The 25,210-nt window shown below is 35.8% G+C and overlaps 1 long non-coding RNA gene across 1 annotated transcript in view; it reads left to right on the top strand.

Moving 5' to 3' along the window:
• The first annotated feature begins 367 nt into the window (after window positions 1-367).
• The window catches only part of LOC125782176 (uncharacterized), a 63,814-nt gene continuing 38,971 nt past the window's right edge, over window positions 368-25,210 (top strand). The window contains exons 1-2 of the long non-coding RNA XR_007424746.1: window positions 368-647; window positions 3,132-3,252. This is a non-coding gene — a long non-coding RNA (uncharacterized LOC125782176). The remainder of the gene's footprint in view (window positions 648-3,131; window positions 3,253-25,210) is intronic.

Genomic DNA, 25,210 nt, shown 5'->3' with positions numbered 1-25,210 from the left:
ATACCTATAAATAGCTAAATCAGAGAAACTGATTTAGAAACTAAAGCTGTGAAAAAAAAAAAAAAAAATATATATATATATGTAAATATATATATATATATGTATATATATATATACATATATACATATATATATATATGTATATATGTATATATATATATACGTATATATATATACGTATATATATATATACGTATATATATATATACATATATATATATATACTTAAAATTTACCTTTAAATTTTAACTTTAACAATGCAATAATTTTATAGCGCAGTTATTTTTTTGAGTCACGCCAGAGGCTGTATGACGCATGCGCAGTCTCTCACTTTGGCTAATCAGATTGGAATCACCTGGCCGCGCTGAGCTCCCCCTTCAGTCCGTTCAGCCATTTTACCGACAGGTTGCAGTAGAGCTGAACAGTAAAAAAAGTCTGTTTCTAATAAACAAACAGAGAGACTTCAGTCCAGTGCAGTAAAAGCCTCTAAAAGCGGGAGAAATTAACTCCTTTAAACTCCTGAAATTATGTCCTTTAAAGACAGGTAACTAGCTGAGACCCCTCCCTCCACAACCTTCAGTACACGGAGCTTCAACAGGCAGAGATAAACCGGCTTCACTTCAGCCTGAACTTCATTCAAACCACCAGTAAGTTAACTCATCTCTCTGCTTTAATAACGAGCAGTGAAGTTTGCTAATAATGTTAAAAAGTGTTGTTCTTCTCTCTGAAGCTTCCAGCTTCTCTTAAAGCTCAGCTCATGGCCTACTTCAGTTCAGCTCAGCTAGCTAATTAGGTTTAACCAGGTTAACATTCAGCTAAATGAGAAACATCAGTTGGAGAAACTGACAGAACCTCATGTTTTAAACTGTCTGTGTTGCTTAATAGCAAAAAAAAATATTACATCAGTTTCCCCACTAATGTTTAAAAAAATGTTTTTTCCGAACAATAAGAAATACTGAGTGTTATGAAATGGTATGCTTGTTATGAGGCAGTTTGTAAATATGTTATATATATTTACTGTGTTCTCATTTAGCTGAGAAAGGTGATGGTGTTTAACTTGTAAGTTACATTTTAATGACTTGCTGCAAAACAAAGGCATTGAACATATTTACAAACTGCCTCCTACCCTCACAACCTGACATTTTCAAGATTCTGTAATTCTTATTGTTAGGGAATACTCATTTTTAAAATATTCATTAGACAGATATTGTACAGAAACTTATTTTACCTTTAAGGTATTAAGTTGGGACTGCAACTAATGCTTATTTTGATAATTGATTAATTATTATTTTTTTCTTCAAATAGTCAATTGTTAGTGGGATAAAAGCTAAGTTTATAAGCTAAATTTAATATCCAACAATTTTTTGGCTAATAAACTAACCTGTTTTTGAACTAATTTAATTGAATAAGGAACACATAGCCTACCATTGTTAAAATATTAGATTTTAAATGATTTTTTTAAATGATTTTTTTTAAATAAGTCTATGGAATGTAAATATACACTTAGCTGTGATTTTTTTGAAACACTTTCACGCAACAGTTTGAAAAAGACCTTTAAAAAGTCTGTAACTATCACCACATTTAAGGTGGAACGGAAAAAATGCTAAATGTGAGTGATATACACTGTATAATATCAAGTCCAAAGTCAGTGCAGTGTTTTTCCAGAAAATCTTACAGCACTTCATGCTTTCCTTTGCTCCACATCTTCACATGGAGATGTGGATTAAGAGAATTTCATTTTTCAACAGAACTTCTTCCAAAAGTACCAATTGGTCTTACATACTATTGTAATTTTGAGATACTGACATTTTTCATTCTCTGTAAGCGAATGAAAAAGAAATAAACGCTTAAAATAGATCTATACAATTCTATAACGCTTAAAATAAATCTATTCAATTTATGAGTTTCACCTTTTAAATTGAGTTACTGAAATAAAAATAAACTTTTCAATGATATAATTTTTTTTTAGATGCACTAGTATACAGTTCTTTTCAAATCTAAAAAATAAATAAATTTGAAAATAACAATACAATACACAATCAAGAATAACTGTTTAGTGGATTCAGTAGCTCCTTTACAGACAATGCATCATATATAAATATTTACCTGAAAGCTTTAACAATGCAAGATTTTATAGGGCAGTTCTTTCATTTGTCACACCAGAGAGTCAGAAAACGCAATTACTGCAAACCCTTCATTTACCAATATGTATTTTGTATCATGCATTTTCCTTTCTTCTTGAATAACTGAAGTTGTGAAATTACCGTGTATATATATTAGGCAGACACAGTAATAATAGATTTATTCACAATGTTGATTTTACTCAATATTATATAAATACATTTAAATATAAATATATATTTTTTTACAAAAGGCATAAATAATCATGTTTAACTGGATGAACTGCACCATACTTCAAATAAAATAAAAACACTGTACTTAATGTGGGATACTATTTAAAACAGAAAAATTAACTTACTGTGACCTACTCTAAACCTCCTTCACCCATGGCTTTAACATCCATCCAGCTTAATGCTGCGTTTCTGCCATGGCTTTGGTTAGTTTTTCTGAACCACTTTGGGGGGTAGCAGCTGTACTGTGTATAATAACGTAGCCACAACTAATAGATTATAAAATTAGTTGCCAATTATTTTACTAATCAAATTTAATTGATGTGTTAATTGAGTTGTTGCAGCTCTAAAGGTATTATTATTGTTGGCTGTCATAATGAATCTGGTGTAAATAATTGAAATACCACTAAATGTGTTATCTGGCTGCTAAAATGTGTGAATTGTGTCTAAATTACAAGTCCATGATGCATGGAAACTTAAGGATCCTGTGAAGTGATGTGATATATGGTTTTGCATGTGGTAAGTTACTGTAAAATAAACAGTTTAGTGTTATTATTTGGAACTGGCTAAATCATGAAAGCTATCCTGTTTTCTATTTGATTTTTTTGTGTTGGCAATTGTAACACGTAGGTCAGGTGTTAGTGATCTAAATATTACACTAAGTTATACACTAAATATATGGCTGAGTAATTGACAAATTATGGACTTTACTTTGCAATAAGTTAAACATAATTTAAGAATAATTGCTCACATTTTATTGCATTATTTTTCGTGTTGAAGATGACAGCCACACTGTTCTGGACATCATCAAGATGCACTTTACAGAGGATGCGGTGGAAACCCTCTTGAGGAGTAGGGAGACTGGACTGTTTACACCGGTCATGCCACTGGTAGACAAAAGGTAAGTTAAATTTTATTGCACATATTATTTGTCAGTATTTAACCTATACTTTTTGTTTTAAATGAAAAAAAATATTAGTTTCAGAGTAACTATAATAATACAGTTTTTTAACAGTGTATGGAGCAAGTTTCTTCTTTTAACTCGGTTTAAAATATGATATTGCACCACCCAAAATGAGACCCAAAATAGCATTTACTGTTTGTGTTTATTGCTTTAAAATACTGTTAGGAGATCATTATTTTAATGAACATTATAAATTAAATGTCAAACATTAAATCTAATGAGAACCTTAATCAAAGGAAATTTAAACACTTACTTGTTCATATGGAAACAGACGTCCATTTAAAAAGCATGTGAGTAAAAACAAAGTATAATGGCACTGATTCTATGTTAATAAAGAAGTGCTTGTGTTCTTTTGAACTGAAGTTTTAACTAAATAATGCACTAAATTGGTCACACCCACCAGGGCAAAGCATGGGTAGACTGACAGTAATTAGCACATCTTTTAGTAAATTTATATTGCCCCCAAAACATACTAGGTGAAGGATTAGTGGGATGATAAGGTCCTTGATGTACAGTCTCTAGAGACCTGTACTTCAGTGCCAAGGGATTTATGCATTGAATAATAGAGGTCATTAACCTTTCTGATGAAGAACCTCTTCGTTTTGTTTTAAAATTCTCTATATGATATTTTTATCTGGATATTTAATTAACGTAAAAGTTTATTTTCCCTTGTTGTCGTACATCAAGAGTCAATGCAGGTTTAGTGAAGTATTCATTAAAGTTTAGATTTTCCTGAAGGATCATCTCCAACATCCTACAAGCTGGCAGCATGTGCTGGGTCAAGGAGAAGCCATATAATGAGAAGCTTGATTAGCAGTTCATATTTATCTGTGCAAGGACAAGTGGTGGGTAGACTGAATGCAGGCGGTGGTAAAGAGCCTCTTCTTTTTGTTTTAGAACTCTGTGCTATGCTAATTTGTTTTCTTCTTCATGTTTTCTTCTTTTCTGTAATTGTTTCACCTGGACGTTTGATGAATGTGAAAAGTTCAGCGTGAAACAATATGCTAATTTCCTTTTCAGAGCACGTTCTCAGAGCTGTACGTCTAATTTGACAGAAATGGCTGCTTCATTATTGTACAAGTCTACAGTTACAGCAGAAATGTGCCATGTTAGCTGAGACAGAATACGCTATCAGGGTTCTGTTCTTTCTTATTTTCTCCTCACTGTCACCAAGATTTTAGTCCAGCATCAGCTCAAGTTAGCAAGCACCACGATAAAAGTCTTACTCCTTAATTCTGGGTGGGATCTGAGGATCAAATTCAACAGACTCAACTGGTATCTGAAGCATTTAGGTGTACAGAAAAAATAATAAATTAATAAAATCCATATACAGTAATTGGCCGGTCACTACAGCTAAAAGTAATTGAAAATAAAGGAATATGTGCTCATTTTTGGGGACATTTTTAATTTCTACACGTTTGGGGCCCTTATTTAACAATCTTTAGGCGAGCTGTAACTCATGCAGGACGCGTCAGTGTGTCTTTGCTATCGTAACAACAAGAAAAGTATGCTTTACGTGGCTTGAAACGTGAAAAAAGCCATGTACTAATTCTATTAATTCATTATTAGTGTGTGTTGGGAGTAATGTGAAATAAACCAGTATGTCCCTTGCCATTCCTATTAATAGCCAGTTGTGTAGATTCCTATTTTAACAGCACATCTACCTGGATTGATCCAACTCTTCTCATCAGAGGAAACTTAACTTATTTGTTCATAAGGGAAAGCGCGCAAGTATGTAATTTAAGTGATATAACAGCAACTTTTAATCTGTGTTGATGTATAAAAATGTTGTTTTAATTTGTAGTTTGTTAACTGTTAATGTAAAAGTTGGGGATGTGCCTGTGTCTACCAAGATAGAAATGAACGTCTGACTGTGTTTTTTGTTGCCTAGATAGCAATATGCCTGAATTGTAGCTGAGCACACCTTATTTTCAGACAATCACGCACATTGGTATAGATATATTCATAAACTTTGTTGCTATATAAAAAGTGCAGGAGCAGATCAGTGGGGTGTAAGATAGCAATGATCATCAAGTGCAAGTGCCCTGCACAGGGTGTAAGGTAGGACCCTTATTTACAGCATTAGCTGTTAGTTATTGAGTGCATAGTTTTGGCATATTAATAGTTTGGCAAAAATGAATTGCTGCTAACATGTTAATATGTGCAAAACACAAACTGGCCTGTTCAAATGATGCATATCATGTGCTCTCCAGCACTTTGAGACTTTCAGTATGCTATCTGGTTTCAGTTAAGAAAATTTTAGTATGTTATTTAATAATAGTCAATTGATATAAAGTGGAATCAAAATACCAAAAGTCCTTCCATTTATTGCAGAGTATTCACTGACATGACAAAAGTTACGGGAAAAGAACTAGTCTCGTGTCCCATGACTTTTGCCATGTCCCAGGGAACTTCAAGAATGCTGCACTGACCTGTGGGATATAGGATTTTGCACAGACAATTCTAGCCCATCACGATCATTACAAACTTACTGAGCTGTGGTCTGTGGACGTCAGTGCCTTCTGTGATTTATTCCTCGGACTCTGTAATTTATATTATCATGACATGAGCACACTGCCCAGTGTTCATCCTCACTCAAAAGATAACACCTTACAATTTATGGACATTCCCATAGTCTCAAGTCGCCCCCTGAGGTTATACTTCATGATCCGTTTACATACTTCTTTTCCGTAACTTCTAGCATGTCAGTGTATATTAGCGCAGATTTGCATGTGTGGAGTGTTGACAGCTGAGGTTCGGTTATCTCTCCGGATGATGTTTCTCTGTAGCAGTAGGAACGATCATTTGTATAATGCAGGACGTGTGATTGGCTCGGCGAGTTGAATTGTCCTCTGTCAAGGGCATTTCGCATCATCAATATTCTGATTCATTGGAACGCGCGCTCGTTACGTTGGAGTACAAGTGAAAGACAACACGCAGCTGATTGCTTTCATGCGTCCCTCTGGGCAGGTGGCTGGTTAGGAGTTCTGCTCTGTTGAGGGAGCTTCAGCAGAATACATGCTCATTACCAAACCTTCTCTTGTTAACATTAGTTTTAGCTCACATGACAGTGAGTGGACATTGCCTGGAGCATTGTTGAATAAAATATGCTTGTACGGAATGGTGCAGACATGGGTTTTTAATGATTTTTCATTTTCTGCTTGCCATTCAACCCACACAAATTAAACGGTGGGAAATAATTGGTCCTCGATCTATCATGATCATTGGCACTTTGGCTTCACCCTATCATTATCATTATCATCTCTGTAATTCATCCAGTTTATCATCCATTTTCAGATTGACCCTAAATAACTAATGTCATAGCTAACACCAGGGAAAATCATTGGTTTCAAATTGACTGTAGCTCACTGCTGTGCAGCTGTATATTATGCCTTAAAAAATGAGATTGCTTATTTAAGATAATTAACTTATGCAGATTACGCTCATTGCACAGTGACACGCTTTGTATTTACATACAAGCTATGATATCCCAACAGGCTAAATGTCAATTTTGCCCATTGACAAAGCACTGTCTGAGGACTGCCTGACAGGCCAGTATCTCTGTCTGACAACAGTTCTGACAGTCATGTGCTCCGACTGGCTTTTCTCTCATTATATCATCGCTCTTCATTTACAAGCCCTTTTGCTAACCCCCTGTGCTAAATTCAATCATCATTATCAGCATCATAATAGTGATTTAACCTAATGTCACTTTCCATTGTTCGGGGCCACGCATTGTTTTCTCTGTGCCACTGCTAAGCTTGCTCTTAATTAGCGGAGCTTGTCAGAAATTAGATACACGGGCCTCCCGGAGCAAGTGTTCCACAACCCTGAGCAAACAGCTGGATGAGCGTACAACGAGCACGAGTGAGAAAAAAGACTGGAGAGGCTGCTTGGACCCCTGCATTGCCGTTTCTGCCTAATGAGAAATATCAATACAGTCGAATTGGATTCCGAAGCTGTCAGAAGCCAGCTCAGGTCACGCTGTTACGAGACTTCCAGCACAATTAAGGCAAATAGAGTTGAGAGTGTGTAGCGTTGTTAATAGGACATGCCCTTCTGATCCGGAACCGGTTTTGTTTATTCTCTCCTATTACAGTAATGAGGCCGGATTAAGGAATTTTATTGCCTTGAGCTATGAAAAATTTGAGCACCCCATGATGAATATTTAAAAAAAATAATAATTAAAGTAAAACAAAGTGCTCAAACCAGCATAGCGAACATGAGTAGGTCAATATAAGGTAATGCAGAAACCGTGTCATGATGAGAAAGCAAAAATGAAGCCTCTCAAAGTGACACTCAGTCAAAGACAAAAGGACTACAAAGTAAGTGTAGCCTCATCAGAGAGTGTCAGTGTGTATTAAAGTCTGTAATAAACCTAGTTAGTTTATCAGACTGCCATATTACTATTAATAACTGCTCTTTAATTTTTTTTTTTTTTAAGCTATCTTGAAAATGGTCTTGGTGGTTTTATTAGTGACTCGTAGTTTTATGCTCTGCTTTCAAATTTCCATCCTTATTAAAATGATGCTTAAGTCACAAGCATTAATATACGATACTATTTTCTGGGCAGTCACATATTGGTGTTAAAGCAGGCCAGAAACTGTGTGTGTGTGGGGGGGGGGGGTCACTTCCTGCTCTCTGCACTGCTCCTAAAGAGTCTACTCTCTGGTGATGTCAATTGTGGTAATCCAAACAAATAGATACCCTTTACTGGTAAACTGACTGCTTAACCAGCTCTTGACCAGCATAGTATGTTGCATTTGATTCTGGTCATGCTTCATGCTGGTTGTCTAGCTTGGTCTCACTGTTCATGATGTTCAAACCATAATGACCAAGCCTTTTTATACACTGGTTGTCTAGCCTGGTCAGGTTAATTTATGCCTGTACACCAGTTAAACCATCATACCAGTCCCTACCCTATACTGGTCAAGAGCCAACCTTTTTTTTAGTATGCAGCTTAACCTGTTCTTGCCCAGTTTTAGGTTTTACTCAGACACTATGGGCAAGTTTCACAAATTGGTTTTAGTTTTGGACGACACAGCATTTTGAATGGAGATTTTCCATTTCATTAAAGGAAAAAATGGTCTATGATTTGGCTTAATTCCTGTCTGGGAAACCACCCTACAGGGTTATATGTTTAATCCTCTATAGTGAAACTATTGGCCTATAGAGTTAATCCAGCAATTTGTCTTAGAAAAAAAGCCTTTAAATAAAAAAAAAATACAGTCTATACTCACTTATAACAGCTTCATGCTGATCATCCAAGTTTCTTAGCTCTCAGCTGCTTTATATTATTGGTTTAAAATTCCTGACGTTATTCTACCTTCTGTTTCAGATTAATTCTGAAAAAAGAACGAAAACTAAAAAACTTTCACCAATTTAGTTTGATAAACCCCAGTGCTTCCATTCTGAAGTTGCAGACAGATATTTTAAACATCTTAGCACTGGGGGAAAATACATGACGGATTAGATCACATTGAATAAATGTTCTTTCACCTTAAGCTTAATCATATTAAGATATATGGCATTTATCTCCTGTTAAATCTACACTACACTACACGTTACAGTAGAAGGCAGTTGTGTTATCTTTGCAGGCTTGTCTATGTTGGTTTTTATGAGCTGGCTGCCAAAATGCCACTTAAATCTAATTATGCTGACGGCATACTGCTTTATTACAAATGACACAACAGAAGTTGAAGTAAAGCATAGAAGTAATGCCAAAAACAACACTGAAAGGCATTAGCTGTATAACGTAAAACACTGTATATAGTCATAACCATCACACGCGCAGAGCTACATTCTTACTGCTTTATGTACATCCAGATCTTTACCATGTCTGTTTATTTATGAATAAAAAGGTTATCATTGATACTGATTAACAAGTTAAGGCATGTTATTCTCTTAACACAGTCCAGCAACATATTTCAAAAGGGACAGGGGCACTGTAAGGTGATGTAATACCATTCAGCAATAGCTAATAGAACCAAGTAGGCCAGGGATTACTCTAGAAAACTTTGCTGATCACTGCAATACATTACATATGCATGTTTTTTTTTTTTTAATAATGGGCACACATTTTTACCTCCTAGTACACTTGTATGATTCCATGTTCTAATGTACGCATATCATTGATCTCACATTTCCCTCATGCTGTCCCAAGTTTGTCTGTGAGTGTGTTTGCGGCCGCAAGCTGTCAAGCTATTTATCTGCGCTGATTTATGTCTGGTTTGCACAAACACTAATCCAGCAAGCTACCTATAGAGCCATCTGATACTTCAGACAGCTCCATACTATAACTGTAAATTTGCTAAGTGACAGGAATGCTTATTTAATGCTGTCTGGCCTCATTTAGACAAAAAGAAGGCAGAGATACAGCGACCCAAACTGCAAAATGTCTGCATGTCTGTGCTGATGTTTTAAAGACTGTATGGCCATGAACATTTACTGCGAAGGCATGGAAAATCTATAAAAAAATCATGGAAATGTATTGATTTAAAAAGTGTATGAACCCTCTAGGGCAGTACTGTGGTCTGGAAATATTTATTGAGGTTATGTTCATATATCAAATCAAATCAAATTTATTTGTATAGCGCTTTTTACAACAGGTGTTGGCACAAAGCAGCTTTACAGAAACATGATTACAGGACAAAGAATCAGGCAAAACATTAAACATAGAATATACATAATACAGTGTACATTAAGTCAATAACAGACCTAAATTTACTGACTTAATGTTACAGTTTACAGGCAAGTTATCAAAGCTAACGCTAAAGTAGCCAATTCAGTTAGCTAATTTAGAGGACAATTTGTATTTGCTTATTGTATAAAATAGGGGTGAGCCATATCGTATCGTACGTGATATCACCAAAAAATGTAATATAGTGATCGATATTATACCATGAAATATCGTGCCATATCACCCACCCCTAATTATCACATCATAGTACTACTTTTTTGCCCTTTTTAGCAAAAGAAAAATTCACACGGTTCTCATTTACCATTATATATCTACTAGAGACTGATTATATCTGTCTAGTATCATTTATTTTACTTTAATCCTGGATATATAGAGATATGTGGAGTGCATTAGTAGTATCATGATATTCTGGATCATTGGCTTCTGTTAGCCATATCATATTGCAGTCATATTGAGTCATTGAGTCATTGTTTTGTCATATCGCCAAAAGTATCGGTATCGTGAAAATACCATGAAATATCGTGATATTATTTTTGAGCCATATTGCCCACCCCTAGTATAAAATAAAAAGGGAATTCCTTCTATCATATCGTCCCATATATATATATATATTTTTTTTTTTTATCTCAAAATGTGTATAGGTCCGAGGTTACAGCTTAAATGTTTTTTTTTTATGTCATTGGGTATCACTAGTGGTTGCTGTGGTATCCAAAGAAGTCGCCAAGCAGTTGCTGTTCCCTCCCGAGTGGTTGTGATGTTTCGGCAAGGCGGTTGTTATTCTGTACCAAGTGAAAGGAATGCAGTTGCTAAGCAGTTTCTATAGTGTTTTAGGTGGTTGCTCTGCAGTTAAAAGGCAGTCGCTAAGCTGAACCAAAAGGAGTCCCAGGTCCCAGGTGTTTGTTTTGTGGTTGTAAGGCAGCTGCTATGCTGTTGAAAGTGGTTGCTGTGCTGCTACTGAGCAGTAACTACAGCATCCCAGGTGGTTGCCAAGTGTTTTTTAATGGCTAGTATGGTGCTGCTAGCTAGCTGCTATAACTTATAACTTATGTAGCAAGGGCACTGCTGTGTGACTGCTATAGCATCCTGGTGTACTGGACCTTTCAGACTGTATTCAGTATCAAGTCCAAAAGCTAATGTCTTTCACAGTGTGGAGTTCTGTTTGCACACGTCTGTGATGGGAGCATTAAAATGCAGAAAAAATACATACATAATGATATGCCTTCAAGGACAATTTTAACAAGACAATGCATAAACACATTGTGCAGACATTGCATAATAAATATACTGTTTGCAATGAAATAATAGTCCAAATAAATGTAAGAAACACTGTGTTCTAATTTCTTAACTGTCCCAATGTTTTCTGATTTGGGATTGTACTGTAATGTTTTTCCACACCCATTCCAAAATCATGCAGACATTAGAGGAGGACTCCGGTGTGAAATGGACTTTGGGTGTAATAAAACATGATAAAAAGTACTAACCTTTGTTGAATAGCCCTCCTCTGCTCTCCCGCAGCTTTCTGAGATCCAGTATTTTGTGGACTTTGCCAAAAAAAAAAAGCTTTAAAATGGATGATATTGGGCATACTTTGAGCCTGGATAACTGTGGAAAAGGTGATTTATCTGAAGCAGCAAAGTACCTGCACACTTCATTAGTAGAATCTGGAGAGCCCTGACATTCAAACAAGGCATTTAGAACTCTAAAACTGCACAAGAAGTTTAATAAAAGACAGAGGCTGTATTCGGAATGGCATACTACTATACTGCGTACTGCATACTGCACTAGTATGTACTGCATACTACACGCTGCCCAGTATGTAGTATTCGGTACTGCAACACTTTTGATTGTAGTACCCTACATGGCCCCATGACACACCAGTCAGTCCTCTGTAGTGCTCCGAATTCCTCGCAGTGAGTTGTAAACAGAAACAACCCAAGAAAGTTCCAGTTATATTTAAATACGTTTTCCTATTTATTTTAGTAGATTACTATTTTCATCTATGTAAGTACCATCAAGAAGAAAACATTTAAACAAACTCTTATTCATATTTACACAATCTCAACTATAAAAGAAATGAGACACGTTGCACAAGTGAAACAATTTTATTAATTTGTATTCAAATCATTCCCTTATTTAAAAGAAAAATATGTAGTAAAACTGAGGGAATTATTTATTAAATCAAAAGAACAATTTTTTAAACAAAGGTAATTATTTATTAAATTAACAGAACGATTTATTGGAATTATTTATTAAATAAAGAGAACGATTTATTAAAACTGAGGGAATTATTTATTAAATCAAAAGAACGATTTTTTAAACAAAGGTAATTATTTATTAAATTAACAGAACGATTTATTGGAATTATTTATTAAATAAAGAGAATGATTTATTAAAACTGAGGGAATTATTTATTAAATCAACAGAACAATTTTTTAAACTAAGGTAATTATTTATTAAATTAACAGAACGATTTATTGGAATTATTTATTAAATAAAGAGAACGATTTATTAAAACTGAGGGAATTATTTATTAAATCAACAGAACAATTTTTTAAACTAAGGTAATTATTTATTAAATTAACAGAACGATTTATTGGAATTATTTATTAAATAAAGAGAACGATTTATTAAAACTGAGGGAATTATTTATTAAATCAACAGAATGATTTTTTAAACAAAGGTAATTATTTATTAAATTAACAGAACGATTTATTGGAATTATTTATTAAATAAAGAGAACGATTTATTAAAACAGAGGGAATTATTTATTAAAGTAACAGAGTAATTTATTAAAACTGATGGACTTATTTATTAAAATAACAATCATTTATTAAAACTGAGGGAATTATGTATTAAAGTAACATAATAATTTATTAAAACTCAGGGAATTATTTATTAAAATAACAGAAAAAATTATTAAAACTGAGGGAATTATTTATTAAAATAACAGAATAATTTTTTAAAACTGTATGTTGCTGCACACTGCGGAGGGTCCCGGCCGCGGAGAGCGTTCGGCGCGGCAGCGGAGGGTCCCGGCTGCGGAGAGCGCTCGGCGCGGCAGCGGAGGGTCCCGGCCGCGGAGAGCGCTCGGCGCGGCAGCGGAGGGTCCCGGCCGCGGAGAACGCGCGGCCGTGGCAGCGGAGGGTCCCGGCCGCGGAGAACGCGCGGCCGCGGCAGCGGAGGGGCTCGACAGCGGTGAGCCGATACTTTCCAAAATAATTCCCTTAATTTAAAAATATATATATCCATAATTTGAAAATCTCTCGCACTCGCCACCATCTTGTTTTTTTCTGAAACGAGCTGGAGGAGCCAGCCGCAATGCATTTTGGGATGCAGTACACCACGAAGACAGCTCTCCATGTACACTGCGGAATCGGAGCGGAGTAGTACACCATCCGGGTACCTGTAGTGCACTACAGATTCTCAGTTTGGTCGCATACTGCGTACTGCATACTAGCTTTAGGCAGATTTAGTACGCGAGTAGTATGTAGTATGCCATTTCGAATACAGCCACTGTGTACATTCCATAGTGTAGGTAAATCTCAGAGCGCAGCCATCTTAGATTTAAGTTACAATAAGTCAACTGTCAGCTACAAACGAATCGGTAGGATAGTTGACTAGATAGCAAAATTGTTTTCTTGGAAATGCATCAATTCCAGCTGTTGCTGAAAATATCTGGTTCCTGCCGATATTAGAATGCAAAGAACCAATAACATATCACATAAACATTGCTCAAAATGTTTTACTTTTTACATTTATTGTGATTTAAATTTAAGATGGCGGCCCCCAGAGGTTTATCTATGCTATGGGATGTAAAACATTGGCTTTTAATAAACTACTTCTGCAGTTTTAAAGTTCTAAATGCCTCATTTTAAATATTAGGGCTCTCTATGAAGTGTGGAGCTGCTTTGAGCCTGGATAACAGTGAAAAAAGTGATTTATATGCAGGGGCAAAATATGCCCCATCTCACTCATTCTAAAAGCCTGTTTTGGCAAAGTGCACAAAATACTAGATCTCAGAAGACTCTGGGAGAACAGAGGTGGACTATTCAACAAAGGTAAGTACTTATTATCATATTTAATTACACCCTAAGTCCATTTCACACCGGAGTTCTCCTTTAAATGCTATGCATGAAGGTAGTTTGTGGTACAGATTTCATTCTGTACTTATCAAATGCAACAGCAGCACTGAGAAATCTCAATATTGATGAAAAAGAGCATGCTTATTTTATATCAGTTAAAAGGTTGAAATGAATCAAGTTGTTTCATATTAGAGATGTTTTTATGAACATTTTATTAACTGTACAACTATCCGTCCAAGCCAAGAACCATTTAACAACCTTTAATGTCAAGAGAGTGGTTCACCTTATCTTCAAGTTCACATCTATGCGTCCATAAACCACATTCATTTTCGCATTCATGCTCTGTTAAAAGTTAAACCACAGACTGCTGAGGAAAACACATAAGCCGTGAACTCAGCGCACATCTGCTTTACAGAAGCAGCAAAGTCAGGGGAGCGAGAATGGGCCGCTTTGTTCATCTCTGATGCACAGTTTTCCTACATGCCTACAGTTGAAAGTCAGAGACTTAAAGAAAAGATTGTGGCCTATTTAACGCTGAGCCGGATTTACTCATCATATTTGATCAAAGATTTTCAGTCAAAGCACAGAATATAAACCATCTGCAACAAATAAAACACATGCATATTCAAACACACACACACAAATCTAGTGGCCTTCTGAGTGTGTGCGCTGATCATAGCCAACAGTTTTTATTCATTACAGCAGCATATTTATCTCCCCCCTGAGTAAAATGTAACTTACATGTGAAGTATAATTAAAAATCCAGTTCTTTCTGTTTACCCTCGCAGTTTCTAAATACAGCATTTATGCTTTGGCAAAAGCATGTGGAGGCAGTGCGTTTTAAAACCTTATCTAACGACAATACAGCAGAAATGATTTGTGATGTCCTTATATGATCCAGTGTATATGATATATATAGTCTAAAGTCAGTGCAGTGTTTTTCCGGAAAATCTTACTGCACTTCATGCTTTCCTCTGCTGACAACTTTTATGGAGGTTCGGATTTCACTTTCCAGCAGGTACTTGATAGTATCTACTGCTCACCATATATTATCTGCTGTGCACCTGCTTATTAGTATTAAATGCTTACAATTTTTCCCCCAACAAAAATACACTGCTTTATATGCAGCAATGAGTAGCATTTTCAGATAATAAAAAAGAGAACAAGACACATTTCTCCAATTTTATTTGTTTGTTTGAAGCCAACTCATGTTTCTTCCGTAATATGTAAAGCTCTTACCTCAATGCTTTCTAGTTTTCACTAGCAAAGACTTGAAATATTAATATTGCTACATCCAAGTGTGGGTTTAATAGCAGAAATTCATATTTCCTTTTTGTCAATGACCTTATAACCTCATCCAAGAAAGAATGTTCAAAAAATGTACTGTACAGTTTCTGAATATTTATCTTTAATACAGGGGCAATGAAAAAGGCCATTTTAAAATGCATTTACATTCACTATTAATAAATCAATCTTGGATCTAATTAGAAAACTCACTATGCTTAATAAAACCACTAGCTGCCAACTCTACAGTCAAAATACAGTCAGGTCAATAAGTGTTTAGACCCTGATTCAATTTTCTAAAATGTTACTCTTTACAGCAGCAGAAAGGTTTGGAAGTGAAGTTCAGCTTTATTATTAAGAGCTTAACAAAAAAATGCATCAATTCTAATAAATCTAATAAATGTGGACAAACTAACAAAGAAAAGCAGTATTTTACAAACTTTAATGCAAACCCTTTGTATTCCGTGACTAAACCGTATTCGGTGTAATCTTTGGACAAAAATGCACAAACGTTTTGTTCCTTGGCATTTTTTTCTCCTATATTTGTCCTGCTATCAGTATACCAACAATATACACATTTGACTCTGTACCATTGTTAGCCATGAATGCCTTTGTCATAACACTGCTTCCACCATGTTTAACAGATGTGGCCTGCTTTCATGTGCTTTCTGTTCTTTCTTATACTTATATTTGCTCCTCTCATCCAAAAATATTGTTATATAATTGATATTTTGTCTACTTATGTGTTTAAGCCTCTGAAAATTGTGTAACTGGGTTACATTTTTTTAATGCGGAACAGTTGAATGCAAAAGAGTTTTTTTTATTCATTTGATGCAATTTGATGCAAAATTGGAAGCCAGTCTGGAACTCATAAACATCACCAAATGCTGAGTTTTCTCTTTTGAGATGCATTGCCTGACCTTTTAATTAATTTATCCTGATACCTCAGTAGCAGTTCCATTGGTAGCCATAAGACCCATGTCATAATGCTACCTTCACCATGTTTAAAAGATTATCATCACTTCTATCAACCTCTATCAAACTTCCAGACATGTTATCTTCCTAATTTGTTCTGAAATAATAAAAAAAGAAACCTGCAGCTGGTCATAAAACAGCTCGGTAGTTAGTTAGTTATTTTTGAGCCTGTAAAACTGGGGGACTAAATTGATGGTAGTAAAAAAAAATGTTAAATGCAGTATTTTTTGTTTTTTTCACTTGAACATCATTGCCTTCTTGATTGCTTCACATTAAATCGATGTGTGGTGGTGCACAGTCACATAAATTACAGCAATTACAAAGTTACACAATGCTTCACGTCCAAATAGCAATGGACCTAATGGTAAATTCTAGACGCATAGTAGGGTACTTTAATCACAGTGCAAAAACTGAATTTAGACATCGCTACACACAAAGAAAAAGGCAAATTATTTGAACAAAATACACAAAGCAGAAAATAAAATGTCATTATGATAATGCTACTCCACAGAAATAAAACTTACTTAATAGCAGGCTTCCTTTAATGAGTGCCGGGTGTAATATATTCATGAAACTCTTCCTTCCAGAAGGTATTACGCACCGCAGTGTTTACCTTCAGGGACGCGGATGAAATGGATTAATAAACTGACCTTAATGTGCTGTTGCGCTATTTCTTCAGGGGATTCTTCTCAAACATGGAGGCAAGTAGGGAGACAAATCCAACAGCAAAAACGTGTTGTTTGGCAAAACGAATACAGTGGATTTAGGCAGGCTCAGTCATGGCTGTTTTATGTGGGGTAATTAGGCGTCAAAGTGACTACTAAGCTGCAAGTATCTCTCTTGAAAACATACTACCACTAGAAGAAGAAAACACAAAGTTTATCCAATAAAGCAACAACATATACCTAGATACATAGGAGCAGGGTGAAGTCCCACCTGCGCTAGGTGCTGCCTCCTGTAGCCAGGTATGCTGGAGGCATGAGTGACCTCCAGGTATGTCCAGGGAGGTACGAGAAGCAGGAATCCCTTTATTCTTCTCTTCTGTAATGTGATAGCCAAGTTAATTAGGAATCTGCAGAGTTACCACTGGGTTCCCAACCTATATTTGCATCTTTTTGGTATGCATTACAAGTTGAGTGCACTAGTTTAATCTTTGTCCTTCTCCAAAGTTATTGCAGTTTGTTGGCAGTTAGAACACTTACAAGTTTATTTAAATAGTTTCTTAAACTTAGCTCACTGCATCAGGCACAGAAATGACTGTTCACATTCTTCATCATTTTAACAAAAAACATAAGGAAAGAATTGGATATTTTGAAACTTTTGGAACGTTCTTTCCCAGCCAACATGAGGGTGGAACGTGGGGAAGTTTTCTCGCCACTCCAACAACTGCTTCGTTTTCAGAATTGTCCCACCAGGTGCTTGTTCTTCCAGGCCTGGTCCAGAATCTTCGTTCACAGTTTGTATTTTTGTGCCTCCGCTGTGTTGGGTAATGTGAGAGTAACATTAAATTAAGCTGTAAACATGTTATTAATCTGCAAATCGCAGAGAGAACAGAACCAATCCAGGTACTGTCCATGTTTCAGGCTCATTCTGAACAAGCTAAGCTAATATAAACAAAAAGCAGACTTTGTCAGACTTGCTGTGTGACATCTGCGTTTTCAGAAAGCTTTGTTTTCCCCGTTCACACGGCTCCACTGGTAGCAGAGTTTTTACAAATCTCCACTTTAAAAGTTTTCAAAAAGCTCTGTTTTCGGTGACCGCTGTTTTTGTGTGGACGGAAGGTCAAAGCGGAGACAAAAATGTCCTGATTCGTGTGGATGGGGCTTTATTCATGAAAAAAAGCTCCAATCACTCTAGGAGCTCTAAGCAGTGTGAGGTGGTCATTAAGGTCAGTGTAAGAACTATACTGTGCTAATACCCACTTTAATTGTCTGACAATGCAAATTACAGAACTAATTACATTAACAGTGCTTGACAGATTTTCTTATCTTGAGAAACTTAGTTTAATTATATCAGAGGCTGGCAAAACCTGTGAAAAGGTCATGCTCCTTCAAATGCTTTGGGTCGTTGGAGGCCTCCCACACCATGAACAGCACATTATACAAGGAATAATACATCAAAGCAATTACTCTTATCCTTTATAGACATTACACACACACACACACACACACACACACACACATATATACATATATATGAATTAGGGATGTCCCAATCACTTTTTTGCCTCAGTCATTTGATTTTGAGTATCTGATTTCCAGTCTAATATATGGCCACATATACAGTCATACAGGATCTTTGACTTGAACAATTAATAATAGATCTTATAGCAAGTGTAGTCTATTGCCACTGACCACTTCTTCTCTGCTGAATTTGGCGCAACCTATATCATTCATTTCTGAAAATCACCGTCAGTCTGTTGTTACCCCCTGGCTGCATTAGGAAAATGTGTAGATCATATATTTAGATTAACTGCTTGACCTCTTTGTTTTAGGCTGTAAGAGCAAGCAGCATTTTCTGATTCTCTGTTGTCTGCATGCTAAACTATATATATATATATATATATATATATATATATATATATATATATATATATATATATATATATATATACATTTCAGTATTACACAGATTGGAAATTAGCTAAAAATAAATAAATTTATTTATTTATTTTTTTATTTTTTAGCTAATTTCCAGTCTGTTGCTGAAATGAAACTAAACACAAGTCTATATTATTCACCTTACCATACAATTCAAAGTAGAATTATAGTGCGAAGCAGTTGCTGTAACATCAATTTAGGTTTTCAATATACATGCCTTAAAAAATAGGTTAGGTTACCCTAAATTATTTTAATAACTTCAAATTATCCAAGCATACAGTGGACTTGGAACTGCATATTGTACATATAGAATGTTTGGGATAGTATTGATGGTTGTGTCTGTATTTTCTGCTTTTTGATTCGTTTAATTTGGTCAGAAAACCTTTACTGAACAACGATGAACAGCAAGGTTAAAAATCCAAGTGCAATATCAAAAGAGTAGAGTGTATATAGAGACTTCTCTGCTGATGTGCACTTAAGCACTTACAATACCTTGTTAATATCCCAGTTACAAAGCTACCAAATCAAATTTAATGCCATGCACAGTGTGAGTTTGTTTGTATTAGGTAACCTTTTAGTTCCTCAGTTGGACTGGAACTGAATTGGTGGCCAAAGCTTGTCCTTTGTTTTTCCCTCTCGATGCCATAAGGCTTCCCGTCTTAAGCTCCTGGACTTATTAGAACAGCTTTGACCTCATTATCCAATCTGAGCCCAGCTGTATTTTGGTTTTTAATATCAGCAAGAAGCAAGAGAGAGAGAAAGAGTGAGAGAGAGAGAGAGAGAGAGAGAGAGAGAGAGAGAGAGAGAGATGAGAGAAAGAGGGGAGGATCTCTCCACTGGAGAACTGGAGAATATCTCTAGTACTGAAGATGTACAGCTGTGAGGGTCTACAGGAGCCTGTGAGGAACTCGCTGGTCCTCCAGGTGTTCTGTTCTGTTCCTTTCAGCAGGTGTGTCGAGTATTCTCTCCTGCTTCAGCTCAGCATTCTCCTCATCACTTCCAACACAAAACCTAGAATTTACTGACCACCTCCAATGATGAACTCATTAGTGTTATGAAGAAAAGGGGAAGGAGAAGAAAAAGCAGCACCTGCGTTTTTCAGGAAGATTTTGCTGATCTGCTCTCTGTAGGGTAGAATCACGGCAGGTGGCTTGGATTCGAATGTGCTGGAACGCAAACGTCCTTAACATGAGAAAAGATTAGTCACAAAGACTAGTTATTACGAGTCATTTGTTTCATAAACCAGAGGAATTTGCACTAGAGCAAGACTGTAGATCTCTGTGTAGTTTAAAGCTCTACTATTACAAAATAACACTGTAAAATCAAATTAGTTGACCCTACTTTGAAAAATAAGTCAAGTGCAATGGGTGTTGTATGTTGTATAAACAAATTATTTCTACTAACCTTTAACTAAATGTCTATTAAATGCAACTGAACTCCAAGGTATAAGTAAATTATTCTGTATTAAATCTTAGCCAGCATCCATCTCTATCCCAAACTCTAATCGTAACATTTTTAGGGTTAAAGTTTAGGTTCAGATTTGGGTCATGGTTAGGTTTTAGGGTTGATTTCATGATTGAGGTTAGGCTTAGGCCGTTTCTCAATACGGAGTACACAAGTTCAGAACAGATTTGGTAAGTTCGGCTCGAGAGTGCATACTCCCAAGGATGGGAGGATGCGGGACTTTTATTCTGTAATTGAAAAAGCTGCGTTCTTGATGACGTCACCCTCTTGGGGGAGAGGAAAGCGTTGTTACGAAAACATAGGAGCACATTTTCAGATAGCCACATATGTGAAGTTTAAACCCCTACATTCTCGTCTAAAAATAACTTTTATCACACAGCTGTGCTATTTTCAAAACGTGTACCTTAGAGGTATGTACTTTCTCCTCCGCTGGTACTGCTGCATGGTGCATTGTGGGTTATCGGACTGTAAGAAGTTCACACAAGTCACTATGTTACATTCAGCTTAGGATTCATCTAATGGAAAGATGCGACTCAGGTTTACTGAATGCCAGCAGTTGGTGGAGCAATGGAGACTTCAGAAGGGGAAACTCAGACCTTGAGATGTTCATAAACTCATAGTAAAAACAAAGAAACGCAGAAGTGAGGTTTCAGAGACTGAGTATGCTGTCTCTCTCTGACTGAACATAACATAACTGCATCACACCCGCCCAGTTTAAATGATGCTTTCGCATGCTCTGCAATTACCCATTCTTACCAGAGAGGGCCCTATATCCCAAAACTTACGGACATCAGCTTTAAGATTTTATTCTTTTAACCTGAAAGTAGTAGCAATTTGAAAGGAGCATGAAATGATATGGTGCCAGGAGATTTTATTCATTAATGTTGCAGTATTCAAACATAAGGCATGCCCGGAGTCTACACATTGAACTGAACATTCAACAGCTCAATTCACAATATTATACTACTATTTGAAACACAGTACAAGCACAAGCTTCCACAATATGGTAGCCAGTCTTGTACTAATGATTTGTTTTAGATTATCTGAATTCAAAATAAGAATAAGAATTAATTGATTCTAGATGTTAGAAATAACTAAACCTGAAACATCAGTTCAGTTATCAGTTATGAGAGACCGATTTTACAGTGCATATACATGTCTCTTACTTTCTCAAACACAGGAGCTACAGGAGCTGTAGGAGATTTCACTAAAGCTTAAGAGTATCAGTGCAGAAATGGATTTTTGGTGAAACTTGAATCTAGTTGTGTCGTGCAGGTCCACATCCATAAGCCCATTGTAAACTACAGTAATAGGCCTTTGATTGAGGATTAGCTAATCCTGTTCTTCTTAAAGCTTATCCTGTCCTGGACCCCCGAGGAGTACAATAAAATGTAGGCGAGTCTGTCATTGTATTCCTACGTTGATCACTGTTCGGATCTAAGCTAAGTGGTATTAGCCAACCAGTTGTCATCTCATCCCGGATAATCCAAGTTTGGGATGGATTTCTCCTCGCTGCAACGGCTGACTCGTCCTCGCCAGTTATGAACTCCGCGATCTGTTCCGTAACTCCGCTCTGCTCTGTTTAGCCCACCGAACGCCGTGCTGTAAATATACGCCCGTGTCATGAAGGATTATAATATTAGCAGTACAAATTGCGCTGTTCAGAAATAACTGCCACGTTTTAATGAATAAGCCCAAAATTGCTTTCATGCCTTTGTATAAATAATGTATAAAATCAGATGTTAGTGGCACCAGTAGTTTACTAAAGATTTATTGATTTAATCTGTTCACGTAATTGGTGTTAACCATTGCTAATTAGCAATGGTTCCTGGTGTGATGGGGTCAATCAATCAATAGTTTAGCCTTAAATGAGGATGTTTGGTAGGTTCAGTGTGTTGCTTGCTGTGCTTTGTGGGAACAAAATCAGCTCGGAAGTGAAGAATCACAGTCGGTCAGTCATAAAGCTGTTTATTTGAGTGTAGTGTTTTTTAAAAATTTAACCATGATTACAATTCAAGAGTATGTGTACTTCAAAATTGTGCATACATAATGTTTAAGAAGAACTGTACCTGACATATTAAAATATTTTCATTACATTTCAATTGTATGATGTAGGGGTGTGCCATATCGCATCGTATACAATAATATCGCCAAGATTTTTGAATATCGTGAACGATATTACACCCTGGAATATCGTGCCATTGCCCACCCTTAATTATCACATCTGCGACTACTTTTTTGTGTTTTTTGCAAAAGAAAAATTCACACTGTCCAGTATCATTTATTTTACTTTAATCTTGGATATATGGAGATATTTGGAGTGCATTGTTATTAGTATCATGACATTCTGGATCATTGACTTTAACTGTTACAAATCTGAAAAAAAATATTGTATTTTTTTTTTTTTTTTTTTTTTTTATATATCTCGGGTTAGGGGTGTGCCATATCATATCGTATGCAAGAATAAAATGTAATGTTAATTTTTTTGAAGTAGTGTATTCTTGAAATATTTTTTTAATTCAGTGTATTGTCATATCGCCAACAGTATCGTTATCGCAAAAATACCATGAAATATCATATTATTTTAGGGCCATATCACCCACCCCTAGTATGATGCTTAAGTTAAATGCTTAATGAAATGAAAACTTAACATTTTTATCACTGTTAGAACATTAAAAATGATGACTTATTAATAGTGCTTTTCACTTTTTCACTCTTTTCACTACTTTCTGCAGCATCAGCATGAATAATTATTCTTTTTGTGAAGTGTGAAGTTGGAGACTGGACTGTGATGTAAAATAGGCTTAAGTATAATGTGCTTCCCACCACTCCCACATTCTTTAAAATGAAGGAGAAAAAAGAAGCTCTTCCTGTTAATCTTGTATTCATAATGAATTGGATGCATTTATAATACCTAATAAAGCATTCATACAGTATATGGCATGATAAGCTTATATGATTACTCGGGTACTTACGGAACACATTATAAACTAGAAGAAACTAAAAGATGACTTTATAAAGACAGATTTCTAAATGCCTTATATTAGGATGTTTAGTTTTTCTGTAAATAGATATTAAGAAACATTCTTTTAAAGCTTCGTACTTGTACTTATGGGTTATTTACTATACAACCATATCACGGTGCATTATACAGTATTCTGTATGCTATATAATGCATTATAAATGCATTCATAGTGCATTATGTTTGAAGGATTAATAAGATCTGCTAAGCTAAGTCTGTTTAAAATGAACACATTTTGTTATATGGAAGCATTACTGAAAGTCCTACCAGGAGTAGTTTCTTTAGCCCGACTCAATGTCCAACGTGAACTGGTTAAGCCGAGATTTCCCACCAATTTACTTGGGCTCTGTCGTGTCCAGCTCCCAAACATGGTCTGCGTTGTAGGTCTGTTATTTAATGCTATTTTTTGGCTATAATAATCACAGTATTGCAGACTAACAAATCACACTGATTTAAAGGTCTCACACCATCGTTTTTTTCTTCATTTTAAAATGTCTAGTTGTGGTCTCTAGTATGAATTTCTTTCTGAAGAAAAACAGGATTTCGGCTCATGCTCATTAATATTCATACATGCGAACATCACTGCAGCAGAGAACACTATCTGCTCCTCCACAGTCAATTTTACAGCTCTAAAAGTCAGGACAAAATGTTTTTAGAGATACAGTCTTAGTTGTAAAGATATAGCACTGAGTGCTAGATAGAGTTAACCCCTTAAACTCTCCCAACGGCCGAGTGGCTCTACCCCCAACCCTCTGAATTGCATTTAAAAAAGGTCAGTTTTTATGCTCTGCCCTCCAAAAAAAAAATCTTGTTTAAATCGGGCTCGGGCTCATAATGACAGTTTATAGGACAGGTGTCCACCTGCCTTTAAAATAACATGACTAACACACTTACTTTGCTGCTTTTGTATTATTTTGGCTTTTTTATTCCTTCTAACCTCACCACCACCTACAGATATGCCCCTGACAAATAAAGCAGGATCTATGAGGGTTCAGACTGGGCTAAATCATATTTAGATTATTATGTTTCTTCTTGCATTCTTGTTTTAGAAGTGTCTGATGTTATATCTTTATATTTAATGTGTAGCCATTTCGACAGAAATTCAAAATGTAGTAAAGTAATAATATCGTAATGTTAATGAAACAAATCAGACAGTGGAATATGAAATATTGCTTTGGGTTAATTTATAAAAATAGGATTGACATTATTCAAACCCAGTCAATAACCAGAGTACTAAAGCAGTAGTGTATAAAACATACACTAGACATTAACAAATCCAGACAAGAACCCAAAATGGGAGCCAAGGGTAAGAAACCTGTAGGAGAACAAAGGGATGTGTGAAGACATGACTGAGGCAGAGGGAGAACCTGAGAAGACAATAATATAATCATTACTGTACATAAAATAACTCTCAGAGAATGCATCAAGCAACATGAACAAAAATACCTGCATTTTAATAAATATCATTCATACCATTCAAAAATGCTCTATTTATTTTTGACCACAAAGAACAAATATCAGTGCAATAAAAGTGAAATCTCTTGTATTTGTGATATAGTCTGGTTATGATGAAGCTATACGGGAGGATATGGATGTCTTTTTATTGTTTCTATGGGAGGCTTAGTTGTAACACTGTGCTGAAACTAATTCCACTGTGAGGAGACTGTACTTTAAGACTGAGTGTGAGTTATTAATATGCTTCAATGCTTTATTACAGCCACCAAGAGGGAAATTTAAAATAATAAGTAAGTTATGTGAATTAAATGCA

Source organism: Astyanax mexicanus, chromosome 16 (genome assembly GCF_023375975.1).
Source record: "Astyanax mexicanus isolate ESR-SI-001 chromosome 16, AstMex3_surface, whole genome shotgun sequence".
NCBI lineage: Eukaryota > Metazoa > Chordata > Actinopteri > Characiformes > Acestrorhamphidae > Astyanax > Astyanax mexicanus.
Note: the sequence above shows the minus strand (reverse complement) of the source record. Positions and strands in the feature narration are given on the sequence as shown.